Raw genomic sequence first — 13698 nt, forward strand, 5'->3', positions numbered from 1 at the left:
CAGATTATTTTTGCATTATCTTCATACAGGTCCACCATTTTGGAATCAGCATCTGCTTGTCCATGCCTTCAGGTTAAAATTTGTGAGAATTTTAACTTCAGCCAATGTGTACATGCTATTGTCATGTAAATGTTGTACCAGCATCACTGGCTGTTTTGCTCAGCAATGTTGGAAGCAATAGATGGAGCTATTGGAGTAAATCTGACAATATGGACTGCAACCCAACTTAGTCTTTACACTTCTAACTTCATCAATGTCAGCCTGGATAAGATTTGTATTCGCATCTGATCCGCAGGCAACAGTCATAACAACTGGGCCAAGTAGACTCAACATGAGCAAGAAATCTACCCAAGAAACTATCAATTTCACAAAACCTGGACAGTTTTTGGGTTCCATTGAAGCAAAATGATGTAATCCCAGGTCCAATGAAACTAACAGGAAATGAGTTATTATTGCACTGATGTGGAAACAAGCTGTAGCTCATTGGCAATAAGAGCCCTGTATTTACTTGAAGGTTCTGCCAGACTCCCCCCATAACTCCAGTGGGAGTCTGGTGGAACATTCCAGGAAAAAAACCAAGGACCCATGCTGACACCAAGAGATCCTGGTTGGCTGCTCCTTATAAGACCAATGGCACCAAGTGGGAGGAACTGGAACATGTAATCTCTATGCTGGGAATTCCTTTTTCCTGTATTACAAGGGACACAATATAATACTGAAGGACACAGCTGGACCCCACTGAAGGTGCTAGCCAAAGTGAAGCAGCCTGGGCACACAAAGAGGAGACTTTTTAAAAGAATGGCTTTTTAAAAATTTGCATTGGTCCCCTTAAATTTCCATCAGGCACCAGATATTTGTGCCACAAGGGGAAGGTGGATACCGAAGTGCTCATAAAGGCATTGGCATCTGCAGGCCCTATCTATCCTCCTACTGAGTGTGCAAACAACAGCAATGCCAACACTATTGGGCAATGGCAGAAGAGATTCTGGCACATCTGCTAGAACCATGGCCCATGATGTTTTTGGGGCCAGAATGATTAAAAATCTATGAAAACTCTCGGATTGTTTTGGATGTAGATTGCAGTATCCTCTCATTGTAACACCTTCACTCATTCATGTTGTGTTTGATTGTATAGAGGGTCATTTTCAGTTCCTCAGCCTTGGGCAGTAACCTGTTGGCATGGATTACCTACCCATTGTACAGCCCTCTCAGTTTTCATTCCATTGATTTCAATGGAACAAAAATCAGGCAGGTTTTACAATGGGCAGTCAATCCATTCCTCCAAGCTATTGCCCAGGAGTTGATAATGACACCCATAGGATGATGATTACTTACCACATCATGAACTGCCGGCAATCACAGAACTTGTATTGTTTCACCAGTGAATAAAGGTGCTTTATTTGTCTATGTCAGTCATTGGTAATATAAACACGCCAGCATTTCAGAGCCACTGTCTGCTCATCGAACGTGCTGATATAAATCTGTGTGGATTCAGGCTTGTGTGAAAGATATGCAGTGGTTTTTGTCAAGGTTCATCCCAAGCAGCTCTGTAACACAGGAGTCTGTGCTATATAGGCTGTTCCCAGGGACGCACACCGAGACAAACATCAACTGCTGCTGGAGGACTATCAATTCGGTGAAAGACGCCCTTTGGTCTGCCCGAAACTTGCTGGTCTTCCAGCGCAAAGAGTTGTCCACCACCGAATGTTGCAGACTGGCACATTCCAAGGTCCAGGACTACGCGCTGAGGGATGCACTAAAGCTTGGGGCAGCCGCAGCAAAGGCTCAATGTGGAAAGAGCACAGTGTAAGGTCCCTCCACCAAGCTGAACTGAGGGGCTGGATCCATGGGAAACCCCTCGAACTGTATCAGGAAAATTTTCATTTGCTGTAAAATGTAAAAATGTAATTGGCATGACAAATGTGAAATGGAAGGGTTGTGAGGCAACTCATGATTGTAATGAAGCAAATGGACCTCCTTTGCACTGTTTGTATTTTTTGACTTGGTGCTGTTTGAAACTGGTAATGTAATTATTACAGATTTTTATGAATAAAGTATATTTTGGAAAAAAAAATTCAGGCTTAGATACTCTTCTGAGCTTGCTCAGAGACACAGTGGTTTATCTCTTCTGCACATGCACTATCTATTGCACTACTTAGCTCCTGCATTTGGTAGAGCGTATCACAGGTAGCTGATGGTGAGGGAGAGAGCTGGATATGAGAATGGATTGAACTCAAACTACTGCAATGTTGCTGTGGGGTAATTGAACTGATAGTTGTGATATGATTGCAATGACTTATTCATAAGAGTATGATTAAAATGCTGATTGCAATAAATAAAGATGACTATACTTTGAATAATATCAATTGTGGGATGACTAAAATCAACTTTTCACTTCAGTATGATTTACGGAGTGTGATACAAATAAAACACTAATTCAGTTAAAAGTGTCCCTCATGTAATCTGCCACAGTGAGAATCTACCTAAATGTTTAAAATATGGAACAGTCCTTTTAAATTTCTGTCAGGCACCAGATATTCAGGTCACCCTAATATAGTTCTTCATCTATTGACCCATAACCTGTCCCTCCAAGTATGGGAGCTATTTGATGTGACTGGGAATGTGCAGAAAACCAAACCACCGTGGCTCAAGGGGTTACTCCAGATTAGCATGCTGGTCTTTACCAGCAAGTGTGGGAAAACAGGTACACTGGGTCTGAACCATTAACTGCTCACATTAAATGTCAACTGTTACCATGTATGGGTTAAATCCCCAACAGAAGGAATTGGACACTGTAAAGTTCTATTAAACTCTGTAAAACTATTTTGTTTTTATACAGCTTTAACTTTTCAAAGATAAATTATCCTTGGCCACAAAGGCAAAATTATAGATAACTCCAAACTACTGGGAAATGCAACAAATTAGGTGTCAAAAATGTAAGTATGCAGTGAGCAGCAATTTGTTCCCAAACCCCTGTAGAAAATAAATTGTGATTCTTCAGTTCTCATATCCCTTCTCAGAAATTTCTAGTTCAGCCACTGTAACAAAGATATTACAGCAGGGCTCTCCTGATCTCCTGCATCCTCACTGGATGTAGCAGGCCTGGGATCACATGACCAAGGCACCCACTTAAATGTTTTATAATTAAACTATATAAGTTTCTTTTTAATTGTGTCAGATGTGGGAGATGTCTGAAGACTAGGTTGCAATTTGTATTTGTTTGATGAGGCTCCAAGTCTCATTCCAATTGCTTTTTCAGCATTGTTGACTGATATTGAATTGGGCCAGAGACATGGCTCTAATCAGATTGGAGAAGGCATGATTACAGAACAATGGTAAATCTTTTCACACTCTGTAAAGGAGATTTTAGAAAATAAAAGTGTTTATAAATATCTGCCTTTCTTCCTCCCTCCTCAATTTCTTTCTCCCTTAATGGTGGTTACTTTACAGTTCAGTGGCTGGCAGGTGGTTATCTTTTATGTGCAAGTCCACACCGTGGGGGTCGTTTTTACTTTGTGTGGTTATGTGAAATGAGCCATAGCCTTATCAGTAGCCCATTACAGATCTCCCCATTTTTAATTCCATTGAGAAGTGGAATTTTAACGGCCAGGCAGTTGCTTCCCGCCAAGATCCGCAAGTGGCACATTACTGTTCTCAGAAAGGCCAGCTGCTCACTTTGCCATATTCTAGCTTAGTCAACCCCAATGGCAGTGCTTAACAATGGGTTGGATAGGTGGTTGAAAGAAAGAAGGTGAATGGAATAGAGTTATAGAGTCATAGAGTTATACAGCACAGGAACAGGCCCTGCGGCCCATCGTATCCATGCAGGCCTTCAAGCACCTAACTATTCGAATCCCATTTTCCAGCACTTATAGAGAAATATGAATTTGAGAACAGAGCAGGCAAATGGAATTAGGCCTATTGCTTATGTGAAGGATAAACATCCCATATGGTCTGTTTAGACTGAACAGCAACAACCTGCACTTATATATTGCCTTTAACGTAGTTATACGTCCCAAGATGCTTCACAGGAGCGTTATCAAACAAAATTTGACATCCAGCTACACAAAGAAATATTAGGACAGGTAACCAAAATCTTGGTCAAAAAGGTAGGTTTTAAGCAGTGTCTTAAAGGAGAAGCAAGGTAGAGAGGCAGAGCAATTCCAGAGTTTAGGGCTTAGATGAAGGCATGGACGCCAATGGTGGAACGATTAATGCGCGAGAGGCCAGAATTGGAGGAGTGCAAATACCTCAGAGTGTTGGAGAGATGGAGGAGGTTACAGAGATGGGGGTGGGGGGGAGAAGTCATGGAGGAATTTCAACACAAGGATGAGAACAGCTTGTTTTTGTTGTCACACCCATGCAGTCCAAACTTATGAACTATAAAATGAACTTATGAAGTAAACCCAAAATGGACACTTTTCTTGTAAATAAAATGGAGTAAGAGGCCAGGTGACCCTTTCCTTTCCTGCTAATACATGTAGAACCACAAGAACTCTGAGCTAATTTTCATCTGGACAAGTCTTGGAGAAGTCATTAAAATACAAATGAGCTTTCTGGACACATCCCTGAGAAATCACGACAATACACAAAGTCGTTGGTGAACCCACTTCCGCCTAGCCCAGGGATCTGACCCGCATTTTACGGGTCCCCAGGCTTTAATGGTCCTGAGGCGGGGCTTCCAGCCACTTGAGGGAGGAGGTCCTGCCTCAGTCAGCTTCTGGCCAATCAGTGGGCCGGCAGGTCTTAGTCCCAGCAGTGCCACTGGGAGTGGTGACCACTGCTGGGACTGCAGCCCAGCCAATGCCATGGAGCCAGGAGACCAGGTAAGTTGGGCTTGCCTCGCCGGGGGTGGGTGATCGGTCTTGGCGGCGAGGCAAGGGTAGTCATTTGGGGGGAGGGGGTGTCTTGGGTCCCGGGGTGGGTTGGGAGGTGGGGGTGGCCCTCAATTGGACACCCTGTGCCCGACTGCCATGGCACCCCACTCGGCGCGCAGAAAGGCAGGCAGATATCGCTGGGCAGCCTTTCACGTCCCCTGCATGTCCGCTTGGCACGGGTAAAATACTTGTGCAAGCAGGCGAGGGCCCTTAAGTGGCCGCTAAGTGGCCACTTAAGGGACTTGATTGGCCTCGGGCGGGTGGGACATCGTCCCCCCCGCTTGCCCGCCGTAAAGTTGGCCGGAGACAGGAGTGTGGCGGGAAGGCCTCTCGGAGCCTCCCGCTCAATTTTACGCTGCCCCCACAGCACCATCTGACCCGCTGGGGCAGTGTAAAATTCAGCCCATTGTCTTAAGTTAGTCGAGAGGTGAAAAGGGGGAACCATCCCTATCATCGCTCATCTGTCTGTTACACTGTATTGCAATTCAATGTAATACTATGGATTGGATCTTGTTCTCCTGCTGCCAGGAGCGGCGCCAAGTGCAGGAAATGGCGGCCGCCATGCATGGGCCCCGCGCTACAGGACCGCCACAATCTTGCCTATTGTGGGCATTGCACATGCACAACAGCCGCCCCTACAATCACATGGCCGGGTGTGGGGGAGCGGGGGTGGCCTCGGCGATGCACTTCATGGCATCACCTGTTGAAGGAGCAGTTGCTGGTGCCATTTTTAAAAGAATGCCAGCCCTGCAAACAGCGCACCACAACGCAGAGTTGATCCCTTTCCTCCTCCAAACTGTACATAATGCCGAATTGACCCCTTCCCCACCTTGGTGGTGCCAGCTTTCCCTGGGCAGGAATGTGAAGGTGTGTGAGTGCCGCACGTCATGCTGAAAATCGGGAACTGAAGGTAAAATCACTCACGGATTACATTTAAATTAATGCAAAGATCTAATTCGCATATGGAAAGCAGGGTCCCATCGCAGAGCAGTGGAGGAGCTGCCATGGAGCTTCCCCACCGCCAGGAAGATCGGCCCTGGAAATCCCGGCGTTGGGATCCTCTGGCTCTCCCGCCACAAAACCCGACATCGGGCTGGGAACAGAATCCAACCCTATGTAACCTGCAATTCAGCAGCCGTGCACTCGGTCAAGTACTGAACTGCTCTGTTACTTGCCCGCAGACTTATGTCTGTCCCTTGGGTTACTTTGATGACTAAGGCTAATTATGCGCTCATTAACACATTCTTGTGTGATTTCTATGTTGCTTTCGTGCTCTTATGTGTTCACAGAGGCTGGTTGGACACGCCACATGGTTGAATGACTGAAATTATATTTGATCTTTTTCTATTCCAGTAACACATACTTTTTTCAGTAAGTCTATTTATCTGAGTCACCAACTCCTGTATGACTAAGAGCAGCTTCAGAATTCAGCTTAACTGAATTCCTCCCCTCGTTTCCTGAGGTGCCGACTCATGCTGGGGCAGTTTCACAGGTTTCAGCAGCCTTGTTGTACAAGCTGTCCAATTGAGTGTTGGCAGGAATAGAACAATACATTGTGTTTCTATAATGTTCCACACATACAGAGAGCAAGGAGCAAAAGCAGGTTGTTCAGCTGGGGAAACATTACAGCTAAGCCTGATCTTGTCCTGATACAAAATCCAAATATTTTCTAACAAGGGATCATTGGACAATAACCTAGACCAAGAATCCTGGCTGACTCTCTTGCTGCAGGAACACTGATGCCAATTGTAATGTCCCTACCACCGTCTTATTGAGATAAGCTGACTCAGCACACATTGGGGATCTAATCTGAGATCTTCCTATTCTGTACACTCAGCCAGTCACAACAAGTCTAATAACTTATTAAAACAATGACATTTTGTCATTCTAAAGACAAGGGAGTTTAGTGCTGGGCAATAGAGCCATTTCCCATGGCAGGTATCTTAGGGGGAAGTTTAATCCCCAAAACCAAGTGGGTTTGGATAAGGTGGGATGTAAAAATGTTAAAAAATCTCAAACCTGAACCCAACCCATGCAATCCGGTCCACTTGCGATTTTAACAGAGATGGGATGGGGATGGGCAACCAAGGCACTCCCAAGAGACTGGTGGATCATTTAAGTATTTTAATGAGGCTGCATACCTCAGATTTTTTTTCCGTATTTAAACTTTAGCCCTGACCGACTGGGTTTCCCGGGTCTCGGGAAACAAAGCAGCTAAAGGTAGGCAGGAACTTCTACGTAAGTGAGGGAAGTGCCGTTCTAGCATTGCATGTGGGACAGGAGGAGCAGGAGTGCTTATCCCCCTCCCCCAAGCCCCGCAATCTAAATTGCATCCCCCTCAAACCTGCGATCGAATGTGCCCCACTATCTCATGCAATTGGATACCCTTCCACAATCTGATATTCCACTGCAGTACGATCTCCTCCCGACCTGATCTTTCTGATACCTCCCTCCCTCCTCTAAGCTCCCCTACTGTGGCCTCTGATCTCCTGGCGACCCTCCCGACCTCACCCACTAAACTGATCTCCCCGGCAACACCTCTGATTTCACAACCCCCCACACACTGATTTCGAACTCGCTTCAAACAACACCAGCCTCCAATCTCTCCCCGCCACAACCCAACACCAGCCTCTGATCTTGCTGCTCCCTATGTCAACCTCTGATCTCCCCCGCAACGCCCCCCCCCCCCCGCAACCCCCGATGACACTGACCCATTTGATCTCCCCAGCTCCCTCCAACACCAGCCCAAAATCTCCCCCGTGACTCAGGCCTTTCCGATCCCTCTCTCTTTCCTCTCCTCTCCCTGGTAGTGACCTGGTTCCAAAGGCCTATCCGTTAACTTCGGCAAGACCTGAGGGAAATATTCTCTTCTGGGTTTCCCAAATGCAAAACTATCTTTGCATCCCATTCCCTCCCCACCTCCAGGGCCCTTATGCCAGCATCAAGCACTCTCAGAACAGATGTAGACTTCCTCTAACAGTACCTCATTGCAAACTTCAGAAGAGCACTCACTGCATCACCAGGGTGATATTTTCCAATTCTCATATGAGTTATCCCTGTGACCGTTCAGAATGCGACTTGCTATTGGTAACAAATTAGATAGTATCATCACAAGCAAACTACTGCAGATGCTGGAAATCTGAAACAAAAAACAGAAAATGCTGGAAATACTCAGCAATTTACCTGTAAGATCATTGACCTGAAATGTTAACTTTGTTTTTCTCTCTCTACAGATGCTGCCTGACCAAGGGTAGTATTATATTGTGGGTCCATGGCTATTAAGTAAAAAAAGAAAACGTGCATTAATATAGCACTTTTTACAACCACTGGATGTCCCAAAGTGCTTTGCAGCTGATGAAGTACTTTATGACTTGTAGCCACTGTTGTAATGTAGGAAACGTGGCAATCAATTTGCAAGTAGCAAGTTCCCACAGCAATGTGACAATGTGCTTTTGTGATGTGGATTGAGGAATTAATATTGGCCAGCACACCGGGGTTAACTCCCATGCTCTTCTTCGAAATAGTGCCGTGGGATCTTTTTCATCCAACCGAGAGGGTAAATGGGGCCTCGGTTTAACATCTCTTCCAAAAGGCAGCACCTCCAACTGTGCTCCTTCAGTACTGCACTGGAATGTCAACTTTGGTTTTCATATGTAAGTCCTGGAATGGAACTTAAACCCACAACCTTCTGAGGTAGGAGTGCTACCAACTGTGCCATGGCAGACACAGTGATTTGAAAGTCATTTTAGGATAAATTTTGCACTCCCAATGAGGGAATGTTGGTTGGAGAATCAGCACCACAATGTTGTAGTCCTGTCTGTATACTTATCAACACTGTCACCCTGTTTCTCCAATTATTTCAAGCTCGATACCCTACCAAGAGAGCAGAAGTGCTGGATTTATCCTCTGTTGGTTACTACCGGCCACAGAGAAATCTTCATTCCACAGTTACTACTGTTCAAACACAACTTCCAGAAATTAAAGGAAAGTGCAATCTTAGTGTCTCTGACTCCTTGTATGGTTGACTTTTGACAACAGCAACTAATAAGTAAAGTTCAAGGGTACACAGTTCATTAGTGGTATTTGCTTCTAGGATTTGCAAAAAAATATATTTTGGTTAAAATGTAGCCTCAGTTGCAACCCTGGATAGAATTGCTTGATACTGTAAATGAAACTATAGCACTTTGGATGTAGGACAGGAAGGCATGTTTACATGGGCAATGACTGAAGTAGAAATGCCCATGTAAACATTTTCACAAGAGTAATTTAAGTAATTATATGCGCCTGCTGTACCAGAGTGACTGGAATTGCTGCTACAGACTATGCATAATAACTGCCAAAGGGCTGGCACCTTCCCATGAGGCATCTATTTTTATTTCCAGTGTAAACAGAAATAATTCTTTCTGTACATGTGAAATGAGTTGCTGGCATTCTTACACTGCTCCCAGTGGACATCAGTCCGAAACACAAAGACCACTTCAGACAAGCAATCTCACTCCAAAGACCTGTTTTGAACAAGAAAGGACATGTCACCTTTGACCGTGCAGAGGGCACTTTTTGCCTACCAACTCAACTCACTACAGTTTTTAAAAATCTGTATCACCGATATCACCAATGGCTTCCAATAACATTTTGATTGATACATTGCCTTGTCTGGAACTGAGCCATTGAAGTCAGGAAGATGACGAGCTTGATCTCTGCGATGAGTTAGCTAATCTTAGCAGGTTCAATGGTTGATTAACCAACTGGCCCCAGCACCACTGAACTAAATAGGGGAGAATAGCCAGAGTTTCAACAGCTTTTCAATATCTAGTGACCCCTGTTGAATGCTGAGTGAGGACAAGATTAGTCTTGACTGTGATGCTTTATTTGAGCAAATATACTACCAACATTGACTGTTCAACAATAATAGCAACAACCTGCATTTATATGACACCTCTAATTTAGCAAAATGTCCCAAGGTGCTTCAGAAAGGTGTAGGAATAATAGCCATAAAAGCAGTGATTAGGAGGGATGACCAAAAGCTTGGTCACAGTGATGCATTTTAGGAACAGTCTTAGAGGAGAGGGAATTTCCACTCTCGCAAAATATTGGAGGACAGGTGGGACCAATGGAATTATATCCCAGTTTGAACCACAGTCTTCACATAAGAGAATTGGAAGAGGCAATTTTATGATCGGAATAGATCTTAGCTACAGTGTGTGGATTAACGAATGATTATAATAACACAGGGCAATGCTGAGGATGAGAAGGCAATGTTAAAATTTGGTACTTTTAAAACTCTGCTTCTTTATCAAGTTGCCTGATAACCTTTTCCCAGGCAGACAAGATTCTATACGATTCCTTATGTAGATCTCAAATCTACATTTTTTGCCTTCTGTCCTGACAGAAATGATGGCATCAACTCATAACAATTAACTGATTACAGTGAATTGTGTGTTGAAACATGCATAGGATTCCCATTCTCTCTTTGCTCTATTACATGGCAGAAAATATCAGAGAAATCCAACCTTAAAGTTAAAACAATCAATCCAATTCCTTTATGCTGAAATAATAAGCAGAAGCACAGATATTGGGCATAGTACTTCTTCCTTTGGCCTCCTTATCTCGAGAGACAATAGGTTAGCGCCTGGAGGTGGTCGGTGGTGTGTGGAGCAGTGCCTGGAGTGGCTATAAAGGCCAATTCTAGAGTGACAGGCTCTTCCACAGGTGCTGCAGAGAAATTTGTTTGTCGGGGCTGTTACACAGTTGGCTCTCCCCTTGCGCTTTTGTCTTTTTTCCTGCCAACTGCTAAGCCTCTTCGACTCGCCACACTTTAGCCCCGCCTTTATGGCGGCCCGCCAGCTCTGGCGAACGCTGGCAACTGACTCCCACAACTTGTGATCAATGTCACAGGACTTCATGTCGCATTTGCAGACGTCCTTAAAGCGGACACATGGACGGCCGATGGGTCTGATATCAGTGGCGAGCTCGCTGTGCAATGTGTCTTTGGGGATCCTGCCATCTTCCATGCGGCTCACATGGCCAAGCCATCTCAAGCGCCGCTGACTCAGTAGTGTGTATAAGCTGGGGATGTTGGCCGCCTTGAGGACTTCTGTGTTGGAGATACGGTCCTGCCACCTGATGCCAAGTATTCTCCGGAGGCAGCGAAGATGGAATGAACTGAGACGTCGCTCTTGGCTGACATACGTTGTCCAGGCCTCGCTGCCATAGAGCAAGGTACTGAGGACACAGGCTTGATACACTCGGACTTTTGTGTTCCGTGTCAGTGCGCCATTTTCCCACACTCTCTTGGCCAGTCTGGACATAGCAGTGGAAGCCTTTCCCAAGCGCTTGTTGATTTCTGCATTTAGAGTCAGGTTACTGGTGATAGTTGAGCCTAGGTTGAATAAAACTAGTTGGGCATAGTACTACAACATTTAAAACAGTATATTTAATATATATATATCTACCTAGCTTATCCAAGAACTAGTTTTTCTCTCAATTCCTTCTTATAGCCTTATATGAAAAAGCCTTTCACCATATTTCTTAGGGAAGGAATTTGACACCCTTCAAAGATCCGGTGCCAACAAAAGAAGCATAGAAAGGATTTGACTTTCTCTCCCTTAATTTCTTTGGTGAAGGGAAAATATTTTCCAATATGGAAAAGCAGATGATTTAACAATCTCCATTACGAATAATTGGGATGATATCCTGTAGCATTGGACAAGAAGCCCTGAGGTTTTCACACATAGCAGAGATTTGCTTTAACACGTGACAACAATTGGCTATCACACTGCTATCTGAGATTACACAAGAACAATGTATCCACATACCCTTCCCAGACGAGTGAACACAATGAGGAATTTCACAAACTAAGACACCATGTAACACTTTAAAATTAGCCATCTGATTTAATTTCATGGAGTGAAAAGTCAAGTAACCCTCTTCGAGGCAAGAAAAAAGTCTTTTTGATTCTTGTTTGAGAAAGTACTACTGGTGTTCCTTTTTTAATTTCAGTTTGTGACAAGCAGTACAAAATACAGAACTAAAAACTTTAAAATAAACCCAGTTCACTGTATGAAGATGTGTTCCTCTTGCATGTTGTGACACAATACTTGCTATAAATGTACGACTGAAATAATTCCCAAAAAGAGAGGCACAACTTTTATTCAGCTTTAGTAGCATAACTATTGTTTTAGTCTGCATGTGGATTTTTATTACGGAACTTATTAAACACTGAACAAAATTCATAATTTGAATTTAGATTCAGACCATCTTATATTTAAACATTCTAATATAAAATAGGCAGTCGGCAGAAGCAGCTCAAAGCCCTCTGCAAATTGCTAGGCAGTGCAGAAGCATCCCATAGAGTAGCAAGATACAGATATTTGCCAGATGTCCAGGGAGCATGATAAAATGCTGACAGAGATCCCTTGACTTCATTGTCAGCAACAACTTTTTGAAAATGAACTAGCTACTAGACAAAAAGTGAACACAGACACACCTCCACCACTAGAAAAATGCAGAGCACAGACATAGAGGGAAAGGAGGGACGAGGCCTCTTATTCTTCCTTTCCTTTTTTGAATTCATTGAGACTGGCATTTATTGTCCATCCCTACTTGCCTTTGAGAAAGTGATGGTTGGCTTCTTCTTGAACAATTGCAATCCATGTGATAAAGTGGTCCCACAATATTTTAGGCATGGTGTTCCTGAATTTTGACAGAGCGGCAATGAAGAACAGTGATATATGTTCATGTTGGGATGGTGAGTTATTAAGAAGTGAACTTGGAGGTAAAGATATTTCCATGCACCTGATGCCCTTGTCAGTCTAGATGATGGAAGTCACAGGCATGGGAGGTGTTGATGCTATGCAACGTGTAGATAGTACACATAGCAACCACAGTACTCCAGTGGTGGAGTGGGTAGATGCTTAGGCTTCTGGGTGCCGATTAAATGGACAGCTTTGTCCTGCATGGTATCAAGTTTCTTGAGTATCGTTGCAGCTGTATCCATCTAGAGTTCTCCTGATGACCACCCATCAATCCTGTACATGTGGATAAAATGGAGCTTGGCTGTGATAATGCTATACAGTTGAATATCCATTGACACTCACTACCCAGGGTTATTGATGAAAATGGACAAATTGGGTGAGGGCTCCAGAAGTACTTGACCCCAGGGAACTATGCCTGGAACATGAATCTTTGTGAGAGCTGGGGCAGAAACACACTTAGCAGGTTTCCAAATGGAGGGACACAAAACAGTTGGCCACTAACCATTATTGTTATTTTTGGTACCTCATGAAAAAGAGAAAAATAATAAATACTCACTCCAAAATTCTGTGTTTATTATGAAATGCGCTCACCCCAGGCCAAAATGGCAATTCCAGGAGGTTTAGGACAGGACATCATGTGAAATGTGACAGGAAAATATGGCTTAGGAGGTGGCTGAAGATCAAAGTAAGTATGTCACGCCTTGATCAAATGAGTCTATGCACATAAATGAGGGGAAATGAAAGGAAAGTGCACCTGAACACTCAATATTTTGAATTAGAGCATGGGCTGCAGTATCTGTTGGAACAGCTCCCATGCCTGTGACTTCCATCATCTAGACTGACAAGGGCATCAGGTGCATGGAAATACCTTTACCTCCAAGTTCACTTCTTAATAACTGGATATCATGTGAAAAACTCCTGAGAAGGGCATCAATCTACTTAAATAATTTCCAATTAACTAATAAGATTACTACGAATTTGACTCATTCAAATGACTCAATAGTTAGATGTAAAACCACCAGTTCTGCAACCAATGATTATACATGAATGGAGTAGTTGTGCAACTC

Source organism: Heterodontus francisci, chromosome 13, assembly GCF_036365525.1.
Source record: "Heterodontus francisci isolate sHetFra1 chromosome 13, sHetFra1.hap1, whole genome shotgun sequence".
Taxonomy (NCBI): Eukaryota; Metazoa; Chordata; class Chondrichthyes; order Heterodontiformes; family Heterodontidae; genus Heterodontus; species Heterodontus francisci.